Genomic DNA, 23,373 nt, shown 5'->3' with positions numbered 1-23,373 from the left:
ATACAGAATGTTTTCCATTTTCTTTATACTGTTCCACTCTAATAGCCAGAAAAAGATATCCTGTTTTAATTTTAGGTGTTTGTATTTTTACTTTCGATTGTCTGTCCTTTACAGAATTTGGAATCTTTATGCACTCTGATCTGGCCATGGTGCTTCCTCTGTGGGTTCTGATCTCTGTATTTTAGTTAAGAAATCCACTCCAACCACAAACATTTTCTTCACAAACACTTTTATAATTTCTATATTTACACTTTGATCCATCTGCAGTTTATCTTTTGTGTTTGGTGTGAGAGGGAACCCAATTTTGTTTTTCTTTTGAATGCTCAATTATCCAAACATCTCATAGATTTGAAATACCATGATTAACAAATACTAACTTCCCATATGTGGGGATGTGGGGATGTGGCCACAGCCCAGTTGGGTTCCATTGATCTACTTGTCTATTTAACTTCCAGTCTCACATTATTTTATTGTACTAACTCTTTTATCTCTTTAAATATTATTGTGTGTACCTCATTATTATTAACTCTCTTGGAATTTTTCCCTGTGGACTTTATACCAATTGTGTGGATGCTGATTGGGATTGACTTATATTTTTTCAATCCGTTTAGTAGAGAATAACATCTTCACATTATTAATTCTTCCCATCCAGGGAAAATTCTTCTGGACTTCATTTTATGTAGGACAAAAAGTTTAAAAATATTCTAATGGGTCCTGAAGGACAAGCATTGATGAGAATAAATTTTAAATCAACTCTAACACAGTGGGATGTAATTATAAAGAAACTATGGAGCTAATTCCACAAATCTTTTAAATCTGGACTTTGCTCTAAATGAGCAGAAGCATTTGTCATTTTAAAGACTACTTCCTCTCTTAACACTGCTTCTGTTTTTGTCCCTCCTCCCCCAGGGGTGAAGGTGTTGGACTAGATTTGGCATGTATAAAGATTTTTGTCACAGAGATAATCAAGAGAATTGAAGACGTGTCATTTAAGATAGGCTCAGTTTAACTAAGGTTGCAACAATGAATGGTTTCCTCCTCTCTGCCTAGCATATGGGATGACCTGGTGCAATGAGCTCAATAAATGAGCGATGGTGTGAAAAGACAGAGCATTTCGTCACCCTTCTTTATGACCTCTTTAACTCTGTTTCGGAAACTATCAACCAGGGAGACAATTAGTACCGGTTACATTCTAGTCTTCTGACATGGACAGCTATTCACTGGGAAAGAGACCAATTCATTTCATCCAGGTCGCTGAACAATTGCTGGATCATAAAGACTTTTAGTCACTGCCAAAGTGAACTACATTTGAACCACCAGACCCAGTTGTGTGAGTCCATCTATCATTGCCATGCCAACTGGTCACCCATACAGACATTGCATTAAGTGCAATGGTCTCCAACATGATTTATAAGTTCTCCTCTAAATAAAAGTCTATGTCTTAGATATGAAAAAAGTTACAGAAGGGATGTATAGGTACTTTTTATGTCTCCTTCCTTCTCATTCCAATTTGTCTTACTGAATGCATCATTATTTACTGTATGCAGTTATAAAGCTGAAATCACAAACAATCCTTACTTCTCTTCTATCTCAGTTTCTCTTGGACCTTACTCTGCTTACTTCACATAAATAGGACATTAAATAAATACAAGAGTCAGAGTTTAAAAGCCTATCATGACCATCTTACAAAAGACAGAGGGTTGTAATATACAAAGGTTCAAGTTAACACAAGTTTTTATAATTGGCCTTTAGTCTCTTCTTCAGAACTAGGTAAGAGTTCAGTGAGGTAGTTAATTGTCCATCCAGTAGTTGTATAATATAATAGAAGCCTGAAGAGTGTCAAACACTGTGTGCTGCTGACAAGGGCACGTATTTGGGATACTGGCTGTGCTTCATCAGAGATGAGGTCTGAATGGGATAAATTTTCTGAGCCATTTTTGAGGACTGTCTACCAGTGTTTCATCTTCCTGGGCATTGGGGTTTACTACCAACCAACACAAACAAAGATAAACCAGTCCTCTAGGTAAAAGAAAATAGCAAAATCTTCTGATTGTTTTGTGGGCATTTTTTTGTAGCCAGAGTTAATCTTTAATATTGGACAGAGAGCAAGTTCTAAAGTGAAGAGTTAATATTATATATCTTCATCTTCATTCATACAGATTAATATTTTTAAAGTCTGAATTAATTTCCCTGTCTGGTAAAATTAAAAGAGATTGTTCCATTTAATACACGTTCTAAATGAAATTATAATTGGTAGTCTTTTGGTATCCCTAGGGGATGCTGTAATAGAAATGGCCAAATGATCTGAACATACCAACCAAAACAGCCTGGTGGATGCATGAGAGAATCAGAACTGGTGGAGCCTGTGATGAGAAGGGGAAGGTGGACCTCCGCTTCCCCACCTGGGAACACTCTAACCAAATCCATAGTGCAGTCAGGCCTGAGCGCCAGAAATCTCCGGAAACTGATGGCATTTTTCCCATTTTGGTCATAGTCTTCTAACAAATCGCCCACTTACAAGTATATGTAGAGCCCTAGCTGGTTTGCCTCAGTGGATAGAGCATTGGCCTGCGGACTGAAAGGTCCTAGGTTCGATTCCAGCCAAGGGCACATGCCCGGGTTGTGGGCTTGACCCCCAGTGGGGGGCATGCAGGAGGCAGCCAATCAATGATTCTCTCTCATCATTGATGTTTCTCTCTCTCTCTCCTTCTCCCTTTTTCTCTGAAGTCAAAAAAAAAGTATATTTTTTTAAAGTGTATGTAGAACCATATTTATTATTTTCTTAGTTCATCTCAAAGGAGTACTCCGAGATGAATGATACAATGCAATTAATCTTCCAAGAGGTAAAAAATAATCTGCCAGTGACAAGAAAGCCTAAATTTGAGGAAGAATCATGAAAATCCAATTCATGCCATGCTATGTTTTATAGTCCAGTTCAAAGAAAAAAATGAAAGTTACTTTGTACAAAAAGAATAATTTTAAAGATTAAACAAATAATATGACCACGTATAAACCTGAGGTTTTCAAGATTTTAAAATGATGTTCCATGTTGCTGCTATGAAAGGACTGAGCAAGTTACCTGAGAGAAAGCCTTTGGGTACAGGTCAGGAACACCGCATGGGAAGCAAAAAGTAGTCTTTAGTGACCATTGCTCAGTACAAGCAGCAGCATCAACTGAAAAGAGCACAGAATTTATACACTAAAATACAAAGCTATGAACATAGGAACATAATTTTACCTGATTAATGGGAAGTATATTCCGACATTTATTGTTTTTACTCTTGCTCAACAGAATATACTACTTGGGCCTGTGTTCCTGTCCCAGGAGAGAGAGATGATACCCCTCCCATTTTAGTTTTCATCTTCCATATGTGAGAACAAATGCCTAGAAAGGAAATGGACTTAGATGTGTTACCTGATTGAAAAGAATGATTTGGAAGTGTATATGAAAGAACATACATGTGTGATTAAGTTGAATTAGCTGTCATTGATCACTTTTTAATGGCTTAGACCCTGTAATAGGCACCTCACATAGATGACCTCAAATTTCTTTTTTTAAAAAGGAGATTTAAAAAATTACAACTACATCAAGGTGTTAAAAATAGCACTTAAGAATTCAGGTACAACAATGTTATGTGAGGGCAGACAAATTACAAAAGCATGTGGAAAACAGGGTCTTTTCATTATTCAGGCAGAAACAAGCTAGGGAGTGATTGATTTACCAGGCTCATCAGTCACCCACAACACTGCAAACATAGCCAGCGCACTGCACTAGGTGTTGTGCTACCAGGATGGTGAATTAAGGCAAGTCACAAAGGAAGGGCTGCACTATCAGAACACATATGAAGAAGGGGTTGAAAGGTTTTTTTGTTTTTTTGTTTGCTTTTACACACAGTAATTGCATTGATATCCAGCAGTATAATATTCAAAAGCACACTAATGTCCCAGCCGCCATGGCTCAGAGGTTGAGTATCGACCTGTGAACTAAGTGGTTGAGGTTCGATTCCCAGTCAGGGCATATGCCTGGGTTGTGGGGCTCAGTCCCCCCATGTGGGGCATGCAGGAGGCAGCCAAACAATGATTCCCTCTCATCATTTATGTTTCTATCTTTCTTTCCCTCTCCCTTCCTCTCTGAAATCAATAAAAACGTATATTTTTTAAAAGCATGCTATTTTGTTTCACAATTAGATCGTAAGTTCACTGAGGGTTGGGAAAATGTCTAATAAGCCAATTATTCTCAGCACAGTCCTAGATACATTCAAGAAAGGCTAGTTTATTAAGCACTGATATGAGAAACTGGGAGAGTCAGTTTTACTTGCATAATCGATGTTCAAGATGCTTTAGATTTAAGAAGGTAAACAAGAGGACTTTAAGACACTCCAGTTATAAGGAATAGTTTATCCTTCACTAGAAGGGGGTAATACACTCTCCCCAGCAATAAACACCATCTCTAAGGACACAGAGTGAACAAGAAGAGAACAAGAAGAGATGAGATACTTTTTTTTTCTAGCACTTACCATCAAAGGGCAACAAATCATTGCTTTAGGGCCAATTGGTATTCCCAATGGATGCCTAGATTTTTGGTCATAAATGTCCCATTCTGTCTGGTAATCATTCAGCATTCTGTCTTCCTTGGCCTAGTCAGGAACTGTGAATTCAAGCTGAGAATCCACACTGTGCCACAGAGAAATACTACTATTGTTACAGGGCTACATTGCTGCCTGTCCTGTTAGCTAAGTCCTTCCTGGCTCAGCAACATTCAGTTACACTTTACACCACTATAGGGAGAGGATCATGCCAGAAACTACCAGTCAGGGTGTTTTTAGACAGCTAACATTTACTGAGTGCTCATTATGTGCCTGTGACTTTTCTAAGCTCTTTTTATAGACTGAGTCATGTCAACCCTATTGGATGGATACTGCAATTATGTCCAGTTCAAGATTAAAAAAAAACTGAAGCAAAGAGACATTAAGAATCTGCTTAAAGTCACACATCTATTAGGGAGAGCTGCTAGGATTTAGATCCAGGGTTCTATACTGTATCAGTAATCAGAGGTCCTTGCTACCACTTCACTTTTGCTGAGGACTCACCCTCCTCTCTTACTTGATAGAATATCTGGAATGCTTGCTAACCCACTGTTCCCTTCACGCCTACATCACAGTATTGGGGATCCTAAGGACTACACTCCTGCACTTCACTATCTTAAGTTCTTCCTTCTCACTTCACCCCATACTTTATGTGTCCTCCTAATATCTGTCATATTTCTACTACCTGTTTGTACTATGCCCTGTGGAATCCTCCTGTTTGATCCTCAAAATTTTCCTCAAGAGTGTTTACATGGTAGGAGCAAAAAAGAAGACAGAGATAAAGAAGGCACTGAATCGATGCCAAAAATGCAATAAGGTATGGTCCGATTAGGTGAGCACAATATTCAGAAATCTCTCAATTGCCTTCACCAAGGGTAAGTAGCTACACACTAACACATTCCAAGAGCCAATGGCAAAAAAGTACTAATGTCACATAAGAGAGTGAATATGAAGTCTGGGCCCGGGTGAGGCCATGTGCCCCTGGGTCCGGGTGAGGCCTTGCGCCCCTGGGTACGGGTGAAGCCGGATCCTGGGTCCGGGTGAGGCCGTGTGCCCCTTGATCCATCCGGGTGAGGCTGGGTCCTGGGCCCGGGTGAGGCCACGCGCCCCTTGGGTCTGGGTGAGGCCACGTGCCCCTGAGTCCGGGTGAAGCCGTGCCCCTGGGTCCAGCCGAGACCAAACCAGAGGGAGTCGGACCTCCGTTACCACCATTTGTCCACCATCCAGAGCTGAGGGGTCAGTGCTGACATGTACACATAAGGAACTGGTGGACATTGAAATTGGGTCTCAAAAGAACTGTTGGTCCAGAAAGAAACTCACTACAGACTGATTCATTTGCCTGTCAGCATAACTATTATTGCTCGTCTCACATTCAGTTCTTATAAGTATATATCTAGTGACATATGATCTCGCTCATCTAGGGGAAATGATGAACAACATAGACTGAGGAACAAGAACAGAACCAGAAACAAGGAGGCATCAATCTGACTATTGGGCCTCAGAGGGAGGACAGGGGAGGGTCGGGGGAGGGGAGAGAGATCAACCAAAGGACTTGTGTGCATGTATATGAGCCTATCCAATGGTTAAGTTCAACAGGGGGTTGGGGCATCCGTGGGGAGGGGTGTGGGATGGGAATGGGGGGATGAAGACAAATATGTGACACCTTAATCAATAAAGAAATTTTTAAAAATAAAAATAAATAAATAAATAAATAAATAAATAAAATAAAATAAAATAAAGTTAGTAAGAAGGATTTTTAAACCAGAAACACCTTAAAAGCAACTCTGTGTGATTGCCGAGAGTTAGGTCTTCTGTTCTTCATGTTTGCAAGGATATGTCCCTGATATAATGAATATTGCCCCCAAAAATCACTTTGAAAATTTCTGAAACTGCTTTCCAGACCCATTCATAAAGAGTGTGAAAATTTTACTGTCCACTGCTGTCAGTGTCAATGACTACCAAAGGATGATAAATTCATTTTAACAACCTCGCCAGCTACAAGTGGGGATGGGATGCCAAGGAGGAACAGTGCTCAGGCCAGATGCGGCAGGGAATATTAACGTTTCTCTGGGCTTCACTTTTTCCCTCCTATTCCTGGCTGATACGCTGTCGGATATAAACATAGAAGTCCAGCATTGTTTATTTCCACATTTCTCATCCAAAATGTTCATCTTTGCCTAGTTATTATCAGTTCCACAGTGAGCATAGGTGGCTCCATAAAACATAAAGGCAGTAAGGGGGAAAGGTTGAAGTTGCTGTAGGGTTTGATGTCATTTCTTTACTAGGTAGGAAACTAGACTTAGGACTGTCAGGTGTGTTTTCACTATTTCCCTTGTAAGGAAATAAGAGGTTGCTAGAGAGGTTATCTGTGAATGACCGGTTCCAAAATTGGCTCCATATTTTTCTCTTCTGTTTCACTCAAAATTAAGTGGAGTGGCCACATAATAATTTATTGCTCAAGTCAGAGCACATCTGCCAGTAAAATAAGGCACTAATAATAATTACACCAGTGCAACATGCATACCTTAGGACTATTCCAAGTAAACTAGAATGAATGATTACCCTAAAACTAAGCAATCCTCCTACAGACTGTTTTTCTACGTGTAACTGACATTGGTAGAGCCTACCATCGGTGCTCTCTGTAAACAAGGCGGGCCATATGGCCAATAATTCACTTGATTTCCACACCGGCCACAGCATCTCTTTCACCCCTTCTGCAGTCTCCATCTCTTCTTCTCTTTTGTTATTACTAACCAGAAGCATGGTTGCCCATGTCCATATATATTAGCTGGAACTGCATATATTTCTTATTTCTCTAGCAATTGTATGCAACATCGTCAATCATTTTTTTAGTTCTCTTTGCATATAAGTAAGTGTCCTTTAATTGAAAGGTTTATTTTGCAATTGTAGCATCAGCAAGCTTGTCATTTAGTCCAAAAGAGTGACTGATCAATTCATCAGCTAGAGCTAGCACCATGGAAGGAAGTTTCCAAGTGCATCAAGCTTGGAAGATTTCTATTCCATGGGAAGGTGAAAATGAAAGTTGCACAACTGTTCTATAGAATTGAAAGAAGCCGAGTTTGCCTCCAAAATCTTCCCCTCGGTATCCAAGATAGTTTTAGCTCAAGAAGTGAATAAGTACTCATCCTGCATAAAATCCTGACAGTACTTAACTGCCAGAGTAGTCCAATAATGTAATACCCATGTATTACCAAGGTACAGTTTCTTTCCCTATAGGCATTTTAATTTTAACAGGAGGACTGTGAAAATGAAAATGGCTTCAAGGCCTAAAGGAATGAATCTCCAAGTGAATAATTTCAGATATTTGACCCACACCAGTATTCCTTGTATCACTACCCAGGGAGAGATAGCGTGTTTGATTTAATATGACCCAACTCAAATACAAAGACACCTAATGAACTGCATCATTGGAAACCTACTATTCCACATAAATGAATTTTACAAATTATTGAAGCACACTTATTCATATGCTAAACTTTACCATTAACTCATTCATCAGCTTCTTAAAGAAGTCATTACTAGCTTTCTAAGGAAAAGTGACTATAATTTAACTTTTCTTGAACTTCAGAGTCACCTTTGCAAGAATTCATCATTGTGTTTCTGCTATAATAACCCTCAATATCTGCTTTTTTTGATTGTTGTTCTCTTTCCACACAAGGGCAGCTGTCACTTCCACTGTCATTAAACTTCCATCTAACACCATGTCACCTCCTGTCCTTCTAATTTATTGCTGAAAAACTGCTAAGTGGTCAAAAACTAGATGTCGAATATAATTAAGGATGGTTTGTTTAAGGAACAGTCACTTGGATACTGAATAAGACTTTACTTTTCTTATTTTGGATTTGGAAATGAATTACCAACAATTCAAAATAGACCTAAGTAGAATAAGACTATTTATTGTCCCTTACTCAGTCTTCCTTCCAATGCTTTCTGTGAAAAGATATGATTTTCTTCTACTCTCACTCATTAGCCATTTCCTATCTTTTGATGATTTTAGGTCTCTTTTATTAGTTTACTAGAAACAAAAATTAATTGAGGGTGTGTTTTTTCTTTTATTTATACATTATGTTTGAAGACTAATAAACAAAAATAATTTTTAAAAAATCTAAAAACCAAGCAGGTGAAAAACCATTTCCAAACATCTGGTCTATTTAAAAAAAAAATCTATACACAATGACCCCACGTCTGCCTACGCTGGGCTTTGAGACTGAGAAATGAACAGGAAGTACACACTGCTGCCAAGTGTTCCATTTCACTCTTGTGTCCCAAATTTTAAAATTCTTATGCTTGAGGCAAAGTCATGTTAAATTCCCTAGTGCCCTAATAGTAGTCATTCCTGAGTTACCTTTGTGAGTTATCCTGAAAATAGCATTACAGAGGTCTAGATCAGTGATCACAATAAAATGATGATTGGCACTCTGTGGCTGAATTACACAGATCACAGGACAGCCATTCCATCAGCTTGAAGTGGACTGTCACCATCATCTCTCCCAACACACACAATCAGAATGTCATCAGCAAAACAAAACAGCACAGGAGTAATTACCTGACTGGTTCCAACAGAAATAAACTTCTGTTGTTTTGGCTACATTATTAGTGGAATCCAGGCAGAAGTGTCTCTGCTACCTGGATTATCTAAACTATTACCGCCAACGTCCATTTCCTTCCGAATCCTGTCAAAGAATATCCCCTCTTCAAATTTATAAACAATAGTATCTCTAAGCAAATTACAGGATGACATTTAAATCCAGCTGTTGGTCCCTCCAAGGTAAAATTCATAGCATTTTATTCTGCAGTGAGCTATGCAGAGGAAGGAAATGGCTGAGCATGATGCTAAAATCCCAAGCACAAATTTGCTATAGAATTAATATCACAATTTGTCACTGATAATGAAAGCATATAAAACAGGTCTTGACAACATGTTATTTCTGTTGCAGATCATTCTTTATAAAATCTAAGCAAGGTTTTCCTTTGCAACTGTGGAAATGACTTTTTCCCCTAAATGTACAAAGCAAAATAATATTAATATTGTGGTGAGTAGCCATCTGCTTCATGAGAATTCTGTGCAATCATTAGTCTAAACTGATGGCATCATGGCAAGCTGCCACGTCCCAAGAGGCCAGCCTATAAAAACCAGCAACATCTTTGCATCAGTCTCAACTCCAAGAGGGCGAACCGCAAACAAGGAAATCTGCTCTCTGGGAAGGTCCAGATCATTAAGCTCTGCTTTTAGATATTGAACCCCAAAATATTATCCCACCTCTGTCTATATTCAGAGGCATGCATCAGAAGAGCAATCAAATGGAGCCACCAGGCAGCAAGGAATAAACAGGAGGCATTTGGGTCGAATGCCAGGTCCAGCAGAGCAACTAGCAACCTGTGTTCCACTCAACAACAGTGGTTTCCACTACAAAGTCAGGGACGGATCAAGCTGTGAGGAGTTCAACTTACCACAAAATCTCACTGAAGCTACTGTAACTTTTTAGTAAAACGCCACAGAGACAGCAACATGCAGAGGGTTTCAAAGGAAGTGTAAACTAAGTAATATTTCGCACACGGTTTCCACCATAAAAACTTGCAACAGAAAAATACGAGTTTAAATGTTTCATCCCATAGGCTATGTACTCTCTTGCCATTTTTAATAGCCTGTTCTAATGATTTTCATTTAGAAATGCAAAAGGCTGCTGTGTTTTTAATGTTTAATCAATCTTCAAGAACTCTGCATGTTTGTAATCAGGGGCCATATGAATGCTAGTGGAATAAGAGATGTGCCCAAAAATGATTTAGGAAGACTCGCCGTAACTAGTACTTTCTTCTGGGATCATAATCACATAATCATTTTCTTTTGGGGTAGCCTCAATGCTCCAAGTCAAGGGTGGAAAAAGGAAGGAAGAGACAGGAAGTAATGAGGGGGTCAAACTAGAATGCCACAGTTAAATATAGTCTTGCAATACATGCACAGAAAATTCAATTTCTCCAATCACTTTGCCTCACTCAGTGGCAAGTCTTGAGTGCAGGAGCAGGGAGTGAAGTGTGATGGGAGTGAGGGTCTGCCTACACACATGCATGAGAGAAGTCACACCTCAAGAATATATTCATTTTTGGTACAAAAATGTTGTTTCAAGTAACTTTTGATAAAACGTACATGAAGACTGAATACATTTGTAAATAAATGCACAAATAAAAATAACAAGTGAAACTACCATCTTTAAGCACACAATATAATCGTCATGCAGTTTTCCAACACCCTCATGGACAAACTGTCACTGATAAAATATACCAAATATATATCTATACAGGAGTATATAACATTATACTATTTATTAGTCTAATTTTATGTCTATCCTCAGTTATTTAAAGTGAGAAACCGTCTGAAGAAGGACCACCGATTTATCTGTGAACTGCAATATAATTGTATCAGATTTCCTTCCCTTTTCCAGTGGCATCTCAAAGAGGCTGAGGGGACTGAGGAGAGGCGGACTTTGTGCTTCCTTCTCCTTTCACTCTAAACAAAGATATTAAGTATTAAATCTAAATATTTTTAATACTTAATACCTGGGGGGGGTGGAACATTAATAGACTAACTGGGTATTATTATCAGCAGACTATGCTTGCATTTCAAGCCCCATGTTCACTGCTTAGGAGCAATCACTGCAGGACAACTGCCCCAATTTGTTATATGACCTGCCTTGTTCTTCACAAAAATGATCTTACTTTTTAAAATAAACAGACCAGCAGAAACCTTACCCACCTCTTCTATAGCATGTACTTCCTCATATCCACATAAAGCCAAAGACTTCGTCTCATCGGCTGCAATGGATCATATCTATATCTAAGAATAGAAAGTGTCATCACAACCATTGCAAACAAATCTGATACCTTGAACCTCATTAAGTATATTGAGTTCAAGTCATACTTAAGATTTGGGTTCCTATCCAACCCTTTGCTGTCTGTGTGACCTCAGATAAATTATTCCATCTCTTTGTGGTACATGTTCCTCATCTGTAATATGAGATTAATACTGACCTTGGGAAGTTGTTGTGAGGAATCAAACAAGGCCCTTATAAAGCACTGACTGTAATGCCCAGCACATTATAGGCATTTGATAAATGGTATGATTGTTGATGTTCAAAAATGGGAAGTTTCAGCTTTCTGAGAATTTTACAGTCTGATTTTTAAGATAGAAGCAACTACAGTAGACTATAACTATAAGCATTTAAAAACCAGCAGCTCATTTCAGGAATTAGAAATCTTCATCTGATCCCCAGATTCTAGTTCTAATCATTGAAGATAAACTCTTGTTTCTAAATGCATTCTGTTGAAGTCAAACTATAGATTCTTGTTCAGGATTCAACCTTTCTGAGTTTGTCTGCCCTGAAAACACGAAGGCTAATAATATACGCATCCTCTACTGAAGAGAATTGTAGTAAGCACACAAAATAGTAGTAACAGAAAGCATTTTATAATCTAGAAGGGCCATATAACCCAGGCTATCACCCATGTGGACGTGTGCCACTCTAGTGTATGTGAGTGCCTGGGTTCAAAGCTCCACTCTGCTACAGGCCAGCAGAGTGACAGGCCCGATAATGAAAGTCTCTAAATTTCCATTTACTCGTGGGCATGATAGAGCAACTACTTCACAGAGCTGTTGAGAGAATCAAAAAAAATATAAACAAAATTTTTAACACATTGCCCAATACATAATAAGTGTTCAATAAATGTTAGCTTCTAAAATTGCTTTTAAAGATCAGTATGAAGTATGGACCTTTTTCAGTTACAAAATAGTGAGTTCCCTTTCAACTTTGCAATTAGAAATTTCTTATTGTGTTGCTCTAGTTTCTGAAAATATTGACTAATTATTATCAACCTTGACAATCACTGAAAATTTTCAAAATATCCTTTAAGTGTATTTATCTGCATTCTTAAAATATCATGGCTTGTAATACTTTTCAAAAAGTCTTGTATCTGTGATTTTTAATGAGCTTAGTGAATTCTACATGGTAATGTTCATGGAGATACATAATTACACTTAGAAAGACTTTAGTGGTCATAGAAATAGTAATAATCATTTTCCTCAAATTCTCAAATTTTACAAAGAAGTACAATTTTACATCATAGTTTAATACTAATTAATGAAAAGGCATTTTAAAATATTCAATGTCTCAAAAAAAATGGGTTATCCCTGCGGCTGTTCTTTAAGACCATATTCCAAATTAGAAATGGAAAGAAAGGCCCTGCCTATGTCCCCCTAGTGGCCACAAACAAAATAGCAATGTAAAGAAGAGGCCAGAATAACTCCTGGAGTAGAAAACTATTTCAACACCTTCATTTTACAGATAAACAAACTAAGGCCAAGGGGCAAGGGGTTAGTCAAGACTACACAATTTTTCAATAAACCACCAGTGTATAAAAATATTTTTTTATATTTTGAATATTATGATGTCTGGAAAATTTTCTCCAAAATGTACTTAACTAAAGTACTTTTAACAATTTCCTTATCAATTAACATTCAGCAGCTTCTACTTTGCAGTTTTCTTTTTTTTTTCTGAGAGAGATAATAAATATAGTTTCCCAGGGGCAAAGGGAAGACTTTCAGCTGTGACCAAGAATTCTTCTGTGTCCTCTATGAAGTATTCTCTTTAAGGAATAAGACTGTTTCTGAGGGTTGTTAAGTTCACCAAGATAACTCCCCTCGAAAAGACCAGTAAGAAGTGTTTTTACAGATGGCCAAGGGCCCACAATGAATAAGAAATAGAGGTCAGGAAATAAGCATTTTCTCTACTTTGGAGTACTTCAGAAAGGGAAAGAGTGGAAGTCGGCCTGGGTTGGGTACACAAATGGCAGGAAATAAAACTAAATTTTCTTGATTTGAGAGGTAAATTACTTGGTTTTTCAGTAAGCTTTCTGCTGGCCCCAAAATTTAACAAAAGCACGTAAGGTTTTGTTTGGACACAAATGCAGTAGAGAGCTGGAACTGTTCTCCAGGTACCTTGAGGCAAGTGATATAGTAATGTACCACCCAAAGCACATTTATCTTAAAGTCAGAAATTCTGGACAATGGCAGGTTTGACTTTCACATCACCACATCTAGATTCCACAGTAAATTCCGCAAATCTGTAAGCCAAATGTAGTGATTAAGAGTATAGGAACTCGCTTCCAAGTGTGTGTTTGAATCTAAGCCTAGGAATGGGGAACCTTTTTTCTGCCAAGGGCCATTTGTATATTTATATTGTCATTCGTGGGCCATACAAAATTATCAATTTAAAAATTAGCCTGCTATATTTGATCAAACACTTAATTAACTCACCCCTAATGCCTTGGCAGGGACAGACCAAATGACTTCATGGGCCTTATATGACCCAAGGGCCAGACAGTACCCACCCCTGACTAAGCTCTCACTCCTAGTAATGTGTAACCTAGAAAAAATTACTTTACCTCCCATTCCTCAGTTTCCCAGGACATCAGCTGTTAGATGGATTAAATGAAATGATACATGTAAAGAACATTGTATACAGTTAATAAATATTAGTTACTGCTCTTTTCAAAATATTGTTGTCTGCCCATTTTCTGTGAGCCTCAGAGAAAACAAGGATAAATAGTAAATGAAAGGAGCGTCAGATTGGGAAATGAGAGACATGAATAGTCCAGTCTTGGCCTCTGATGCGATGTGTGACTTTAGACAAAGCATTCAACCTGTGTGATCCTTTTTTCCTCATCTACAAAAATAAGAAGGTTGGAACAAAATTCAAGAATCTCAAGTATGACAAAGATGTGAAAGATCATTCAATCCCAAATCTTATGCTTGAGTTCATTTATAATAAGTGTTTGTCAGTCTGTGATAGAATGACTTCAGGAAACCTTCTCTATACTAAAGCTGACAGTACCTTTCATCTTGAACAGCACTAATAGCTTGAAAATTCTTCCATATGGTGAGACGAAATCTACCATCTGCATGTAATCAGATCTAAGAAGCCAATGGTAGTAAGTTCACTTACTACCATTACTTTGTGTCACTAAGATAGAAGAGGCACTGCCCATTATAACATGACATGGCATGGTGCTTTCTCATCATGTCAAATGTAAGAGGCATCACAATTTCAGAGACGTTAAAATTTGAAAATATGGGTATCTCAGAATCAAAGAAATGTAGTATCATCCAGTAGTTTCACCAGCTGATACTAACTGGAGCTTCTATCATATTAAAAGCCAGTCTAATTTTCTTCCATAGACAGTTCCTCAAGTATTTGAAGAGTGTTCATGGCCAACTTGAACCTTCCCTTTTCCAGTCTTATTGATTTTAGTTCATAAGCAGGATCTTACATATATGAACCATCTCTAGTTTCTGTCTACTGAATCCACTTATAGGTTGTCTGAATCTCTATTTATTTATACAAATAAGTACCAAGCACTTTTTTAAGCACCAGGAGACAAAATGATGATCAAAACAGATCAATGTTTCCCTCTGGATGCAAGTGTAGAATTTCCTGTTTATTCTGGTCTACTTCCATTTACTATGGTTTAAATATAGACCAGTTATTTCAAAGAATATATTGATATATTTCATATCCTCCCAGTAAGCTGTTTCTTCTAAACAAGGACATGCCTCTTCGGCAGCATAGTGCAGCCCACCATACATGAATTATACTCATCTGAGCAGGCAAATTTAGATTCCATCACAATGAATAAAATGTGAAAAGAATTCAGCGAAAAATGAAGTCTTCCCCACCTACCCTGAAATGCCCAGAGTACTAAAACGTCCTGTGTAGGGCAATAACATTTTGCTGCTGTGCATTTCTGTCATTTGGAAATCTCCTGGCTATTGTAATCTACCTATAGTGATGCGTCAAATAGAACGATCAGGAGAGAAATGTCTTAATGCATCCTGGGATCCAACCCATTTTTAAATACTGTATTGGAAACTCTCCCAAGATTAGAAAACCTGGATGAGCACATGAAGTTTGTGTGAATGTATTTTAGCTTGTATTGAGATGTCTATGGCTCTCACAAAAGGGGAATTCCATCGAGGTTTCCTGTCTCCTTTGTTTCAGTTCAATAATATCCATGGTGCTTAAACCTCTTTACCCCCTTAAACACTGTGTGTGCTTAAACCTCTTCCCCCCCCCCCCTTAAACACTGTGTGTGTGTGAATTTACATACACACCCACACACAGGACAGAGGTGGGGAACAGACATGGCTTTCTCAATGAAATATGTCCACTTGTGCACAGGCATGATGATTAAATAATAAGCATTGTAATGTCTGTGCTTTCTCAGGCAGCAACACATTTAGGGTAAATTTTAGGTAGAAGATTTGGACTGGCTGAATCAAAACCATCTATCCCAAGATTCTTAATTAGGCATGTGGTTTTGAAAGTGAACTTGTTTTCTTCTAATCAGGAACACTAGTTGATGATCATGAAAATGTTTTTTATCAGATAATCATTGCATGCAGATGTGTATTATGGAAAAGAAAGTCAGAGAACTTGCAATTATTTATTTATATGCATCCCCATTATAAGAATAAGATAGCCTCTTAATCATCTGAAGAGAGATTTAGTGGAAGTTGAGGAATTTCTCATCAAAATTAATATCCCTAATAATGGTCTTTGAAGAAGTGTTTTTTTAACATTGAAACTTTGCAAGCTGTGAAAGGAGAAAAATACAAGTATGTTTTACTGAATCATATAAAATAGTGAAGTAGCCTAAAAACTGGTGAGATGCTACCCAATTACTAAACAAAACAAGAGGAGATGGAGAATGGCACACCCTTTGAAGTGTCTTCTCAGGTCACAAGGACACTCCCTAGCTCCAGCCCCTCATTTTGGTCCTGGGGGAGCCAGCCTGTAGGTAACCTTGCTGCCTCCTCCTGCCCCAGCCCCAGCCCTAGCTAACCAGTCCAGAGGAACACCTGACCAACCAGAGCTACTTTCCAAGAAATTGGCAATGTAGCAGAAAGGGAACTCCCTCCCTTTGCACGGGTAAGCTCTGAACTGTGGGTGGTGCTGTTCTGCCCTGTGGACTGAAGGACAGAGAAAGCAGACAAAACAAGAGCAGAAGCCCAGTCAAGAGAAGAAAGTAGCACTACAGCTAGAGTGCTGGTGGAGTCTGGGTGTCTGCTCCAAGGCCTTTTGGGGTTTCTGCAGAATTCCCTTCAGGTTCATGAGAAAACACTGCATGATGACAGCAAGGACCCCCTTATTTGCTTAACTATTTCTAATTACCTTCTATTACTTGCCAGCATGTTTTGGTGAGCCAAAGAATGAACTGGAACAGTACGTATGTGATGCCAGGTAATCAGTTAACCTTAGTAAATGCTCAGTAGTTCTTTATATCTAAAATGAGAATATAATAATTCTGGATATTTACATCCATCATGTAAATAAAAATAATTGTTGTGGTAAATGTATCTAGAAATCCTCAAAAATCATGCAAAACATGTTTATTTTAGTATGAAAGTGCTATCCTTAAGAAAAGAAAAATGTTTGAGAAAGACAATACTTTAAGTGCTATCCTTTATGTAATTTAATGCTGCCACTTGAACTGTCCAGAAGCAAATTGTTTGTTTATCCACTCTTAAAGAAAAGTAGTTGTTTTAATCACCTTTGATATGTGACTTAATGGGGTTTGAAGAATAGTATATTGCAAACAATTAGAGATTTCCTTTGTGAGGTACTAACTGGTTCAATGGGTAGAATATCAATTTTACCATTATCCCACTTTTACCCTAAAACTCAGTCAATCTTGCATATCTTTCGGTAGTCTTAAAATGTGACATTTAATTGGCACACTTATAATTATATAATTATATCTACACATACACACCTGCACACCGTTTACCAATAATACTCCTGCCTCTTCTGCTTACCAGGTTTCTTGTGTTGCACGTTACTTAACCTATGCCATCTCATCAATATGCGTCCTCTGTCTTCATGGGGGGGAAATCACACCACTTGTTGAAAGATGACTCAAATAAAAGTCTATGAAAGTGCTTTGTAAGTAGTAAAGGATTATACAGAGTTAAGGAGCTCGCATTCCCAATTAAGTGTATAAGAAATTCATAATCTGAGGAATGGGCTATGAATGAAAAGCAGCTTGCTTCTGCCCATTCTGTCTCCACAAGAGTTGAAAGAGCTGCAGGAAAAAGTGATCAGCCTCTTTTCATAAGTTGGTGGCAATTCTTCATTAGGGGAAGATCTTTTCAAGAAAGAAACTCAAAGTCTTTCTATCTTCCATGTGTGTAACATCTGTGCTAAGCCATTCCATGCACACTCCTTTGAAGCACTGACTGCCTAGAGGAAAGACTTTGATTTGGGCTTTATTTAAATGCCTGGACTTCTATTGGAGAAACAAAAGATTTTCTAGTAAAAGCTCAGCTGGGAAAGAGACCAACCTCCAACCAATTTAACTACTCAGAGGCCAAAGGAGCCTGGGTTTTGTTTCGGAGCACCATGCACTGGAGAGCTCCCCGCGAACTCAGAGCACACGCCAACAGCTGGTTTGGGAGGCTGCTGACCCCGGGTGCAATCACGGTGGTAATTAGATTTAATTTTCCTAATCCAACAGTGCCTGGCTCCATCATGTCTACATCTCCTATTCAGAAAACCATTACTCTCGTTTAATAATACTTTGACATGATTAAGATTTTTGCAGCTGAGCTCCCCAATATTAGAAATCACTTTGGGGGGGGGGGACTGTAAATATAGCTATTCAAACGATGTGCCCCAAAGAGTTTAATCTGGAGGTTCTCCTATGCAGGAACTTTCCCGAAAGATCCTAAACCAGTTCAGTTAGACCTTGAATATCATTACCCACCCCTCTTCTACAAGTCTTGCGTAGCCTTGTATTATGAACTCCCTTAGAAAGATGGAACTGGCCCTAAGTCGTGGTGAGCCTGAAGGGTTTGGGTTTCACGTGTTTTTGCAAACCCAGGGAAGCATGGCTTCATGCTACAGCATCCCGGCGTTACTCGCTCTGAAAGCGGAACAGAGATCAGAGGACTATGTAGAAACCTGTCTTCCTGGCAGGAGAGAAGACTCCTCCGATCTATGTCCGCTTGCGTCTTGGGGGGCGCCTGCTTATGTTGTCAAGAAAAGCCATCAGCGCCCTGCTCTCGGGAGACGGGGTTGGTTTTATCATGTGTGCATGTTCTGCGTGCTGCAACGCGAAGCTGGCCCACTGATAGCGGAGGAGGCACTGTGCCCTGGGAACTGTAATTGCTCACTCGGTAAAATAAGAACAGCAGACCCTCGCTGCTATGAGCACAGGGTGCCTTCTGGGAGCATAAAGGGGAGAACAGGCAGAGTCACAGAAGTTCTGAGTATGTCTTAAACCGCCCCCCCCCCCACCCCCCACCCCCCAGCACCAAAAGAAAAATAAGAAAAAGAAAGGAAAGCCTGGGCTGACGGAGTGTTCCAGGGAGCGAATTGCTCAGGACTTCAAACACAGGGAGTCATTCTGTCAAGGGGAGGGGGCGGGTGGGGGCAGGCACTGGGCCTCTCTAACAAAGTCCTCCTCTCTTTGCTCCCTCCCACTTCATTCACTTGCAAATCAGTGTGTGCCCACAAGAGCCAGCTCTCCCGAGCCGAGCCGTAACCTCCCCATCCCGAGAGCTGCAGTTTCAGCGGCGGCCGCGAGAACCGCAGAGTGGGGAGCGCAGCGGTGGCGGCGGCGGCAGGAGCAGCCTGGGCGGGTCGCGGGGTCTCCCGGCGCCGCAAGGCGAGCAGAGGTGGGTTCGATCTCTGTCGGCGGCGGTGGCGGTGGCCGTGCATGCCTTTTCCGTTTCTTAATTCTGTAGCTTTGATGGAAGCCAATCAGAAAGAGCCCTCTCGGTGGGAGCCGCGCGCGTCCCGAGTTGGGAGGGATGCTCAGCCTGCCAGCCCGGGTAGGGGTGGGCACGCGGGTCCAGCGGGCGCTGCCGCCGCTGCTGCCCACGACCAGCGCCGCTTCCCGGGGAGCCTGGGCGCTGCTCCTCCGCCTGCCGGTAAGACGGATCCGCTCGGGGCTGGATGGGGGCTAGGTAACGGGCCGCCCGGAAGAACCCGCTGCCCTTCTCTCCAGGGCAGAGGCTTCCAGCGGAGCGCCGGCATTTGCAAAGTTGGCTGGTCAATGACCGAGGGCGCTGGTGCGTGTAGGACCCGCAGGGCCGTTTGGGGCTTGATTTATTCCCACCTGCCCACCTCACAAGGGTCTATGCAGGGACTGCTTTTGGCCGAGTTACGTTCCCTGGCTTCGGGGTAAAGCAGAAAATCGGGTGGTGGCTTGAAAACTCTTGGGTGCTCCCAATAAGGAAAACTTAAGCTAAAGAGATGGTCTGGCCCAGAGAAGGAGCTAAAGAAAACTGTTAGCGTGCTCGTTCGGACAGAAATGCTTAGATTGCAAGAAAAGTCCAACACGGGGCTCCGAAAATGGAGCGCACTGTCCAGGGAAAAGTCATGTGTTAACGCCGCTCGCCCCGTGCTCTCGTGGCTGGCGAGGCACGAATGAGGGGTGAGCGCCTCCCCGGACCGGTTGGAGAGCAGACCGGGCGCGCCCGGGGTTGGGTGTCCGATGCAGGAGAGTGGAGCCTCGGTGTGCTTTGCTTGTTGACCCGGGAATTGAATACCAGGGGCCGCGGTTGCGATGTGTACTGCAGCAGTTGCAGAGCTGAGATCACTTCTGTAGTTATCCTTCTGCCAAGAGTTGCGGGAGATTTTAAGATGGGAGATGCTGGAGAGGTCAGCGTGGTGCTGAGAAGTGTTGTCACTGCTGCAATAAAATCCATATTTTATGGGGAGTTATATGCAGGTCTCCGTGAGCACAGGGGCTGCTCACCTGAGTTAACTACCGAGAACAGTGGAGAACCTAGAAGTTTAATCGTCTGGAATAGCCACACATTTCTCTCTCTCCCTCTCCTTTTATTTTGGTAAAGACATTTTAATTGTGATATTCACACTAACGAGGTGCATTGGGCCCATGACTTGTCCAGTCTCCACTTTCACTTACTGAAAGCACATAATGTGGGAAAGCAGAGGTTTTTCCCTGGAGAACGCTGCTCTGGATGGCTGGTCTGGAGGGATGCACACGCAGAATGTGCGCTTTGGGAGTGTTCATTGTCCAGGAGGTGCAGCCTCCTCCCTGTGCTGGGAGAGGAACTCGGGGACCTACCTAGTCAATGCACAACTCTTCTGAGAGTGAATGACGAATATGCTTATACAAACGGTGGGCAAGAGTTGCTTATTTCCTTTCTTCTCTCGCTGACGCCTTTACCTGAAAAGGAAAACCTTTAGGATTCTACTTCAGGAAAAAACAAATCTCTTCCCGGTTAGCCTGAGATCCTCCTCTGTGAAATGGCACTTGCATGGCTCTGTACCTGCTATTTTGGAGAGCCGGAAAACAAGCTGTGAGGAGGAAGGGGATATGACCCAGCAGATGTCTTCATTGTGTCATAGGGAAGAGGGCAAAGTTTATGCCAGAGGCCAGATTTTCAATGCAGGGCTCCAAAACTTAAAAGATACCCTACAATTTATTGGGGAATACAATCACACAGGATTGTATCGCACCCACTTTTGCTCTTGGTGTGTTCTAATTAAGTAGGCACTTGGGGGGAAACAAAAGGCAGGTCTTTTTCTACCGATTTTGCTGGTTCATGGCATCCTTTTGAAGCAGAGGAAGTACAATTTCTTCAGAAAAACGTGAGAAGCAGCAGCACATTTTTGAAGGAAAATGGCAATGGTTTAGTTATACTGTAGTTGTCTACAATTATCTTCCACTGCCATTATAAGTAAGTGACAGACTGGTGTCTCTATAGGGACTTTTAGTCCCTTTACTCTGGCTTTTACATCAATTTATCGCAATTACATTTCTTAATGCTAACTCTGCAAAGATATTATATAGAAACAAAATCATTTTCTACCAAGTTGCCTACTATCAGAAAACATGTACTTTACCTCCTCCACCCACCACTTCCATCAGCTTTGCAAGTAAAAACTTGCTCTGAGGCACTCTTCCTTCTTATGGGGAAAAAGAAAACTATCTTGCAAAATACCGCTCTGAGATACTTGAAACTGCTAAAATTTCTAGAAAGCACAACTACAGTTCCAGGGTATCAAAAGACACTTTTTCTTTTTTTAAAGACACTTTCTTATTGCAAATGTATCTTAAGTTAGAACAAGTTCTGATTATCGATTTAGAGCTAACTGAGTGATTGTCCCCCATAAGGATTTTTTAAAAAGAGATCAAATATGACAGATATTCTGAATAAAACTATGTATCTTCCTAAGGAAGTGAAACTGAATCGTGTGGTCCCCCCTTCTGGCCCTTACTTGCTTTGCAGTCACAAATGCCAACTTTCTAAGGCAACTTACTCTTGAATGACAGAAACTTTTTTTAGTTGGAAGGGACATCTAGTGGGTCACTCCATGCATCTCTCTCTGTAGTTCAGTTGCATCATTGATTTTGTTATCTAAGATAATAAGCATGTAACCGTTTTTTTTCTTCAAAGACAAGATAGTATTCTCCAAATGCTATTTTGACATTCAAGCCAGGTCAAAAATCATTATCATTGGTATCTTTTGTGTAGTTCCTCTAATTTAAGGAATTCAAGAGTATTTGCACCGTTTTTAGGGTATCCAGATTTTCGGTAACTTTTCTATGATTCCAAATAAAAGCAAGGAATTCATCACCAGCAATATAAATTTCCTGACCTTGTTGAGACTAACCTTCCTCTATTCAAATTTATCCCATAATAATAATGGTGCTATAGCTATAACTCATAAAGTTGCACCTGAAGAACCCCCACCGCTAAAGAAATATTTTAAGAAAAACAATTCATTAACCTTTCAGAGATCCATGAACAAAAACAAGTTAGACAAAGCTAGAGGTTTCTAATTTAAAGAAGCCCCGATTCAAATAAGCATATACTAGAAGTCCAAAAGATGTTTTAGATAGACATGTCACCCTTATTTTGGAAGGTGATTTTTATTTCTCTCTTTGATGTATCACAACACATTGTACGTAACCTACTTCTTTAAAAACTCTGTAACTTGAAGTAAGATAGTTCCATGGGAGTGAATCAGCCCCTTCTGCTGACAGTCTGCAAGTTTCAACTCCCAATTTAAAAATCTGCTCTAAAGTTTGAAATGTGTTCCAAATGAGATAACATCCGCAGAAGCCAGTCGCCTTCTGCTGCTTGCTTAGTCATGGCAGCCCATTCTTTGGGGTCGATCAGAATTAGGGTCTCACTTATAAAAGTAACAAGCAGTGCCTCAGTCAGAATTGCATTTTTAATAGTGTTTCAGCCTAGCTAGTGTCTACAGAGCTCATCTGATTTGCTTCACAAAAAGGTGAAAATGTAGAAAATCAAACCTTCTCTGGTTTAAATTCTTTTTCCGAATAATGATTCTAAATACAAAGACTCGAGAACATCATGCTAATATGGAAATTGCTGAACAAAAGAAAAAAACACACACCGAGCACCCAGTTGTCACACTGTTCCAACAGAATTAGAGAAGAAATATAAAAATATAGGGCTTGGGTTGATTTTTTTTTTCTCTTCATTCTATAATTTTCTTTTTTTTCCCGCCTCTGTTGGGATTTTTATTCCATTTTGAAGACAGATGAGAGGTTGAGGCACTTTCCTGGATCTGAACAGTAATATTTTTGTTTGAGCTTTCCACTTATAAAGATTAACTGGCCTACATTTTTCAAAGTTCCTATTCCTAGGAATGCTCCCTTTTTCAAAGCAGTCATATGAGAAACTTCAGGTTCTCCCTAATTAACTCTAGAGCCA

General features: G+C 40.1%; 1 pseudogene; it reads right to left on the bottom strand.

The window, feature by feature from the left end:
• The window catches only part of LOC103305298 (ATP-dependent RNA helicase DDX54-like), a 44,802-nt pseudogene extending 37,453 nt beyond the window's left edge, over positions 1-7,349 (bottom strand).
• Positions 7,350-23,373: the final 16,024 nt, after the last annotated feature.

This window comes from Eptesicus fuscus, chromosome 4 (genome assembly GCF_027574615.1).
Source record: "Eptesicus fuscus isolate TK198812 chromosome 4, DD_ASM_mEF_20220401, whole genome shotgun sequence".
NCBI lineage: Eukaryota > Metazoa > Chordata > Mammalia > Chiroptera > Vespertilionidae > Eptesicus > Eptesicus fuscus.
This window is presented reverse-complemented; position numbering and strand designations above follow the sequence as displayed.